The 8,492-nt window shown below is 57.8% G+C and overlaps 1 long non-coding RNA gene and 1 pseudogene across 1 annotated transcript; one reads left to right on the plus strand and one right to left on the minus strand.

Annotated features, from left to right (window-relative positions):
• Positions 1-274: 274 nt before the first annotated feature.
• Positions 275-8,492, plus strand: LOC120881777. The gene is made up of 3 exons (XR_005725338.1): positions 275-514; positions 4,998-5,166; positions 8,011-8,492. It is a non-coding gene; the product is annotated as an uncharacterized LOC120881777 (long non-coding RNA).
• LOC120881776 lies at positions 4,060-5,454 on the minus strand (annotated as a pseudogene).

The following is an 8,492-nucleotide window of genomic DNA, read 5'->3' on the forward strand; positions in this document are numbered from 1 at the left end:
CCCTGGTTCCTGGGGTTCACGCTGAAGCTCGGATGCGATCGCTGTCACTTTGCCTCTCGCCGAGTCTCTCGGACTGGACGCCTATGGCAAAGACTCAAAAGGGCACGGTCTGGCCTACGCCATTGAGTGGGTCAGTCCTAGCCTCCGTGCATTCCTAGTACCCACAGCTCCATCCCTGTCAGCCCCGCCCCAGCCCCTCCCGGCCCCACCGGGCCCCGCCCCAGCCCTGCCTCCTTCTCCAGAAGCTCCTCCTCACCCACGTGTTTCCCACACTTCAGCCACAGACTTCTCGCCCTGCTCCTCCCACCTCCTCCCCTCTTTTCCGCCCGCCCGCTCACTTCTGGTCCTCCCCCGGGTCCCGCTCCAGGCCGTGGGTCTCGCTCGAGGCTCCTCCTGGCCTGACCTTCCAGGCACCTCAGAGCTTGGCGGATCCTATTTCGTCTCCTAGGGCACAGGGCTGGCGGGGGAATGCGCGTTTGTTCCTACGTGCGTGTCTACATAACTGCGTGCCTACGTGAGTACGCACCCTGGTGGCTCAGAGGTTAAAGTGTCTGCCCGCAAGGCGGGAGACCCGGGTTCAATCCGTGGGTCGGGAAGATCCCCTGGCGAAGGAAATGGCAACCCACTCCAGTATTCTTGCCTGGAGAATCCCATGGAGCGAGGAGCCTGGTGGGCCCCAGTCCATGGGGTCACAAACTAGTAGTACGTGAGTACAGGAAGCCATACGCACCGGAAATCAGGGGCTTCAGTGTTTGTGGACGCGACGGGACGAAGGCCAGTCAGCGCTGTCACCTGTCAGCGGTCTCGGGCCGCATCCCGGACATCCCAAAGCGCCTGGGACTAGCTCTGCTTGCAGGAAGGCGGGACCTGCCTCATGCATTGACCATACCTCCTGGCGGGGTTTCCAGGCTCTGGGACAAGGAGCGCCTGCCAGATGGCCATGCCGCACTTCCGGTCCCCTCCATGGTCACAGTCCCCGCCCCCTTTCCTTCCACGTGGTCGCGACCTCCTTCCAGCCTCCAGCTCCGCCCCCAGACTGTAACCTCACGTGAGCCCCACCTGATCCCTGCGAGCCGCCCCCACCAGGCAGGCCCTGCCCCTGCAGGACTCAGTTGCTTGTCCATGGTTCTCCTCCTGGTGCGGCCCAGCCACGAGTCCATGGAGGGCAGCCCACTGACTGTGGCGGCCCCCAGATCCTTCCAGAGTGGCAGTGTGAGGGGAGGAGTCGTTTTCTCTTGTTCCTTGTGGGGTCTCCTGGGCTATAAATCACCATCATTCCTGGGAGATGCATGCTGAGGCATCGTGGGGTCCCTGTCTGAGCCGCGTGAGAACAGGCCAGCTACTGTGATGAGCAGAACCCACCCTGAAGAAACCTGCACGTGTGTTTCACATCCGTTGGGCCCTCCTGGGTCCCCGTGGTGTGAGGCCCCTGCTGAGAAGAAAACTGGTGGCTTGTTGTCCAACATTGCTGTCTTGTCACAGGTGATTTTCTCCCTATTGCTCTGGTCCTTGCGCAGGTGAAGATGCCCAGACAAGCAGGCAGAAGAGTGTTTTCTCCTCTGGCCACCAAGCAGGCACCCTCTGCTTCCAGAGGTAGGAGTGCTTGCAGCCCCTTCTTGCTCAGGCATCCCACCCACACAGTTGAGCTTCGGTGGCGCCCAGGAGGAAGGGGTTGGATTGGCTGAGACACTTGAGTGGCAGAAACTGGGCAAGCCTGAGATCCAGTCACATACCCCAGTAGAAGACATAGCAATGGCCACAACCCAAGGGCCAACCAGGCTCCCTGGTAACTCATCCAGACCCAGTGAGGAGGGTGACCCTTTGTCACCCAGCAGGTGGACAGAGATTCAGCAGGATGATGAATCTCAGGGCCCGCCAGTGTGTGAGGACATGGCACCCTTGCCTGTGGTTGGGGGAATGGACATGGGGGAGCCTTTGTGGAAGGCTGTTTGCTGGTGTCTGTCAGCCCCTTGGGTGTGTGCCCTGTGCCCTGGGCCTCCTTCTGCATGGATCTTCAGTCAGTGAGCGTGTGGTCCCTTTGAGTGGCTGTATTGGCAGAATGAGTTTTCCCTTCCCTTCCATCAGGAGGGACGAATCAGTAACTTGTGGGACCCCCAACACTGGGAGGTGTAAACAGACACATGAAGTTGTGCAGAGGTGGAGGAGTGTGCCCGAGGCGCTGGGAGTGTAGAAGTCATCCCCACACTCCCCACTTGCCCCTGCGGAGGGATATCTGGACAAGGCTGACTCTCTGGCTTCAGTTGCTGGCAGTCACATCAGGGTCACATGGGCTGGGTGACTCAGACTACAAACCGTGCTGGTTCAGGAGGCCAGAAGCCGGGGTTGAGATGTTGGCTGACGTTGGCTGTCATGAGGGCTGTGAGAACTGTGGCTCTGCTGTGCTCGGGGAAGGAAAGGCCAGGGAGGCCTTGGGCTGGGAGCCTCTGGGACCTTGTCCCCGTCCTCACAGCCATGTGGAAATGGAGGTTCTGCAAGGCACTGAGACCCTGCTGAGGTTCAGGCCCGTGGCGCTGCTTCTCTGCCTCTCCGCCCTCCAGTAAACAGGGACCCCCTTCCAAGTACAAGGATAGAAGTGAGGATGGAGTTGCCTGTGGCCAGCTCCCCTGCAGTCATGGGCCATGTCTCTATCCCTCAGCACCTCCTCGGAGCCTCCTCAGCCATGGGAAGGTGTGACAGTAATCTAGCGGGTTATTTGAGGTTTGAATTCTGTGATCCTTGTGTGGTGCTGTCCCAGGCCCTGGTGAGGACAGGGAGAACACCCGACCCAGTAGTCCCTGCTCTCCTTTGTTCTTTCTGTAGGCCCTGGGCAGGGGCTGGGCCATCTGCTGACAATGGAGGCAGTGGTGTGGGAAGGGCTGGGAGGAAGGTGGCTCCCAAACGCATGGGGAAGACACCTGGCAGGGCCGTCCAGGGCAGCCCCAGGGCCGAGGCCAGGTTGGTTAGCACAGATCTGTGTTCAGCAGGCCTGGGGTAACGTGGGGGATCTTCAGAGTTGGCAGTGATGGGGCCTGGAGATGAGGGGTGGGGTGGGGGTTGGGGGGAAGCCAAGCCCAGGACCGTGCCTGTCTGTGCTGAGAAAGGACCAGAGCCCGGCCACTGGGCTGCAAAGCCAGGGGGACCTGCCCTCCCTCCTCAGTGCTCCCAGGGTTTCATGGCCCTTTGTCTTGAAACTCACCATGTGCCTCTCTCCACCTGTCCCGCCCTCCTTCCTAACTTCCCTGCAGACTGCATGTGATGGACGGGTCCTCTGGGTTGCCACCCTCCTGTTAGTGGATAGCGTGGAGGCAGATGGAAAGAGCCAGCCATCTGTGACCACCCCCTTCTGTGTCACCAGGCTTAGAGGATGCTCGAACACATGGGGCTGATGTCTGGACCAGGGACTGTGTGTTGGGCGCAGTGGCTGAATTCTAAATAAAGCTGTGAGGGCAGAGCAACACGGGCTGGTGTTCACCTTGTGGAAAGCTTGTATTTGTCTTCTGGTTTGGGGTCATGTATTTGCAAGGCCCTTGGCGGTTGGGGTGACCCTGCTTTCCAGTGAGGCTCTTGGGGAAGCCCCTGGATTGGGAGCTGGTGACGGTCAGCTGCTGATCAGAAACTTGTGGCATCATCGGGGGACCCAGGAGGAGCCCCTTCTGCTTCAGGGTGCATGACTCATGGAAGGTGACACCCCCATGGTCAGGAGCCAGACTGGCGCTTCTGCTGTGTGGCAGGCAAGGCCCAGGGACCCGCCCGTCCTGGGATGGCCTCAGCGAAGGGCTCAGGAGCCACGCTCTTGGCAGAACGTGTGAAATGCTGCTGCTTCAGGTGAAAAGGAACTGTGGGGACTGGACTGAGGCCTGCCTGGGGCGTGGGCTTCCAGCCTCATCTGGCTCACCCAGTGCCGTGTGAATAGCATGGACAGACAGAAAGAACACAGACTCGCAGCTCTCATTTGATTCTTTATTTACTCCCGTGGAGTTTTGGTGTACTTTATTAGAGCCAAAAATAGATTTTTGATTACAAAAGAGCGCTTTTGAGTGTCCCTGGGGACCTGGCAGCTCAGGGACTGGCCTTGTCCTTGAACTCCTCACAGAGGGCACACTTCTGAAGACTCCTCCTGCTCCTCCCCTGCTTCAGGGGCCTCGTTTGGGGCCACAACTGAAACGGCTCCCCTCACGATGGAATCAGGTGTTGTACAAAGTCATCACTGGACCATAATCTGGGTACCTCGGGGAGCTCTCGGGCAGTTCCCCTGCACTGTCCCTTCCAGCAGTAGCCAGGGGTACAGACATGGCATTGCTGGATGTACCCTCTCCACTGGGGCAGCCCTGCTCGCTGGGGAGATGGCTTGACCTGGGCCGCCCGGGTACACTGTCCATAAACCAAAGGCCACAGAACTCAAATGAGCGCTGGCCGGGGGTTCCGTGAACAGCTGAGGCTCCCTTCTGGACCTGCTTGTCAGCCTCTTTGGTGCACCAGTGATGGAATCGAGGAGAGCGTCTGGTCACCACTTGCTTCTTTCTCTTTGGGGTCGCTGTTGAGCCGGTGGCGGGCTGAGCAGTTCTTCTGGGGTCGCATTTCCTCTAGAAGTTCTGCAGGAGGAGAGGCTTGTCTCTCTGGAGCTTGGAGTAGTGATAGATCTGAAAGGAAATGAATCACTTTAGCCATCGTGGGGGAGAATAGCTTTTCCTCACAGCCCTCCTTCCCACCACTGTCCCATCCTTGCCTAACTATGGAAACAAGGTCTTCTCATTCCTGGCAGGTGTTACGGGCACTCCCTGAAATCAAGTGGCCTCTCGGTCTGGAGCCACCCCTGTGGATCCTGTGTAAGGGGATTCATGGAACACGACAAGGCCTGCTTTCTCCTCTTTCCTTAACCACCCTCTCATGAGAAAAAAGTTCTCCTGGAAATGGAAATCCATTCAGCACTCGGCTTTTCTAGTCCAGTCTCCCCAGAAGGGCTTTCTACATTACCATCATCCTTTTCTTCCCTGCAGAGCGACCCGAATGGTGGATTTTACTGAACCCATGCAGGTTCAGTTCGCGGATGAAACTTTTGATGCTGTCTTGAAGATCCTGTCTGTGCCTCTGTGCTGGAGGACCTCCGTCTGGAAGAGATCTGCCTCAGTTACCACCATGTCTCCCTTGTCGTTCCAGTGCACAGAGGTGAAGGCCGCATCCTCCACGATCATCCAGAGCTTCCTGGGGAAGGACAGCCCAAGGACGGCATTGTTCACTTCCTCATTGGCTGTTTCTGGGTTCGGGCCCTGTGGGGCGGGTTGTCTTGGGGGCCCGGATCTGGGCTCTCGGGTTGGCCCCACCACTTCTCCAAAGCCTCCTCTGAATCCACATTTGGATCTGGGTGACATCAGGAGGGTGCCCTGCTGTGAGCTCTCCATCAGTGGATGGGGCGAGCGGGGCTGCACGTGGCTTGTTGGAACTCTGACTATCCATGGAGCCAGTCTAGTTCAGGAGCATTCTCTACCCAAGCACTGAATGGTCAGGGCAGAAAGGCCTCAGAGCAGGGTGGTAGTGCCCAAAAAATACTGTCTGGAGATTCTAGAATCTGTGTCGTGGGCCAGGCAGCCAATTAAGTGGTCCACTTCCTTACTTGTTTCATGATGTCACAGAGGTGATGTGGAGAGGCAGCCCTGGCCCAGTGTGGGGGAGGGGGTCTGGGGACAGAGATGTGATCCCCAGCTTGTCTCTTGTCTGAAAGTACAGAAAAGTATGTTTCAGGTTGCCTGCACAGGCTCCCATCTGCTGCCATGCGCCTTGTTTCAGGGGGCCAGGCCCTGGATGGGTTGACAAACATGCCCCTGGCTCCACCCCTACCCTACCAACTGGCAGGCCTGTGGCTGCTTTCTGCTAAAGGGCCAGGCCCTGGTGAGTCCTGGTTCGGCTACCACCGAGAGAGACCCCAGGGGTCAGATGGGCCCCTGGCGACTGTCCCTCCCAGAAGATGGGGTCCATAGTGGGCTGGTTGGCCCAGCTTGAGTTGGTGATCCCACCCTCCCCCATGCCCAGGCCTTGTCCCTCTTCTGGCTTTGGTCTCTTCTGACTGGTGCTGCCAGTTGGTAGGTCCCACTCAGATGGCCCCAAAGTCAAGAGTCCTGTTTCCTGCCCCCATCACCTCCCAGGTCAAGCTTTCCATAGTGTAGAGCTGTGCTCAAGCACAGTGGTAGTGACTTCACGTTCCACTTGACTGTTCCCCAAGCACCCGAGACACAGACTCCCCAGGAGGCCATGGAGAGCACAGCCAAGCGCTCAGCTGAGCTTGCAGCCTCCTGAGCTCTGCCCACCCCTTGACGGCATCCTGCTGCAGATCACAGGCCGTTGTCTTCAGTTTCCATTCATTCCCATAAAGACCACTCTCGTGGCCCTAGAGTTCTCACTTTGAGACCATCTGTGTGTATGCTTTTCCCATCCCCTTCCCAGAGTCTCAGACTCGGATTCAGCCTCCCTGGAGGCTGCCACAAAAGCCCTGTTTCCTTTTGACAATGGGGTGGTTGGGCTTCTGCTACCCCCGGTCCTGGCCTCCCATGTCCAACTTGGGTATCTGTGGTTCCCTGCCATTTCAAGGACTTGGTTGGGGGTTCAAGATATAGCCTGTTCTGTTGAAAACAAGCACTTCACTGGTCCTCCACGAGGCCAGCTCTGATCTTCTCCGCCCATTCCCCTGTCCCCACTACCATTGTGGACCAGTTCTCCCTTAACCAGATGGCAGGAACATCGAGTGATTCTGCTGGCTTACAGGTTAGGCGTTTTCCAAAGGGCCTCCTTTACACACACTCACTCCCAGGGACATGTCTGACTTATTGAGGTGGATGTGACCAAAGGGAGCCCCCATCTACCTGTATTTGAAAATGCATGAGAGTCTGGGTATGGGACTGGACAAAACCCGAGTGAATCACTGGTGTTCACTGCATATGGATGATGGGGCAGTGGGTTTCGAGGTGCATGTTCTCTGACCTTTGTGGGCCACTGTTCTTCAAAATCACCAGGTAGGGGACAGACCAGCACCTTGGAAAGGTATGTGTGTTGAGTACCCTAGGCCACTGTCCACCTAGTTCTGCCACTCAGCAGGGTCATTTGCCCTGTGTGAGGGTCACAGCCTGGTGTCTGAAAGGGGAGAGCTAAGAGGGTGTGGAAGAGGCTCTCCCAGAGGCCCTTCGGCCTGAGGACTGGCAGCCGGAATGGAGCTCATAGGTCTTGACTTGAGCTTGCTCCCTGGCCTTTGCGCTCCTAAACCGGTTGATAAAGCATTCCTTCAGGTTGGTTCACCTGACTGGGACATGACCCTGGAGGCTGTGATCTTCAGTGCGGTCCCTGGTGGCTCCTACAGAAGGGGACTGAAGACTGTGCTATCTGTGGGCAGCCTGGCTATTGTGGCATTTCCTGCCCCCACCCCCACCCTACTCTGGGCCTCTCCTCACCCCCTGGGTCCTGAGGGAGCTGCCTTTTCTGGTCCCCCTCCTCCAGGTGCCATGTGGGCTTTGGCAGTGGGTTTTTGTGGCACTGAGGAGTTTTTGTCAGCTGTGGCTCAGGACAGCTGTGTTGTGCACACACAAGCCCTCATGATGGCCAAGGCCGGCCTTTCTCAGCCTCGCTCTCCTGCCCCTGTGCTTGGCGTCCCCTGCCCTGGTGTCCCCAGCCCAGAGGCCCTCCAGCTGCTCCCCTCCCTTGCTGTGGTTGGGGAGACCTGGAGCCTTGGGGGTCGTGTTACCTTCCCTCCCATATCGGAGGAGGCTTCTATAGGGGCTTTATCCCAGTGGGCATTGGGGCCATAAGGTCAGACCCTCGCTCCCTCCTGCTCAGTGAGGAGCTGGTGAGCCTGGCAGGTTCATTTGGGCAGGAGGCCCCATGGTAGCAGCAGGGTCAGGGCACCGCCCTCACGTGGGAGGCGCTGGGACTGGACAGAGATGCAGGCCCCTGGCAGAGTCAGTTCTCAGCAAACCAGAGAGCAGCCCCACAGTGCTTCTGATTCTTCTTGTCCCTTTCATTCCACAGACCTGCTTTTTGTCACCTCAGGGGCATTGTGCAGCACTGAGAAGAGAATGGCATGAGAAGTCGGAGGGTTGGACCGCAGCCTGGGGTGTGTGGAAAGGGTTGGGGCTCCAGAGGAATTGAGACCAGGGCTCTGAGACCACCACAGCCCTCACTTGCACGTGGTCCTCGGAAGGTCCCAAGCCCCGTGGCCTAAGTTCTCCTGTGAAGCCAGCTGGTTTGAGGAGCCCATGTGTTGGGCTGCAGGAGGCGCCTGAGGGACAGGATGCAGCTGCCAGAGCTTGGTGGCCATTGCCTCTGTGATGTCGGGGCAGGAATCTGTCACAATGTTGCCCCAAGACTGTCCTCCACTCTCCACTGTGGGAAGGAATTGGCTGCTTTGTGGTCCAGGGCTTGTCAAAGAATATGCACTTCAGTAAGATGTGGAATAGCTAATCAGCCAAACAGGATGTTTCATAAATAAAACTAAGAAACTTTGCTACTTA

This window comes from Oryx dammah, unplaced genomic scaffold (assembly GCF_014754425.2).
Source record: "Oryx dammah isolate SB20612 unplaced genomic scaffold, SCBI_Odam_1.1 HiC_scaffold_23, whole genome shotgun sequence".
NCBI classification, from domain to species: Eukaryota; Metazoa; Chordata; class Mammalia; order Artiodactyla; family Bovidae; genus Oryx; species Oryx dammah.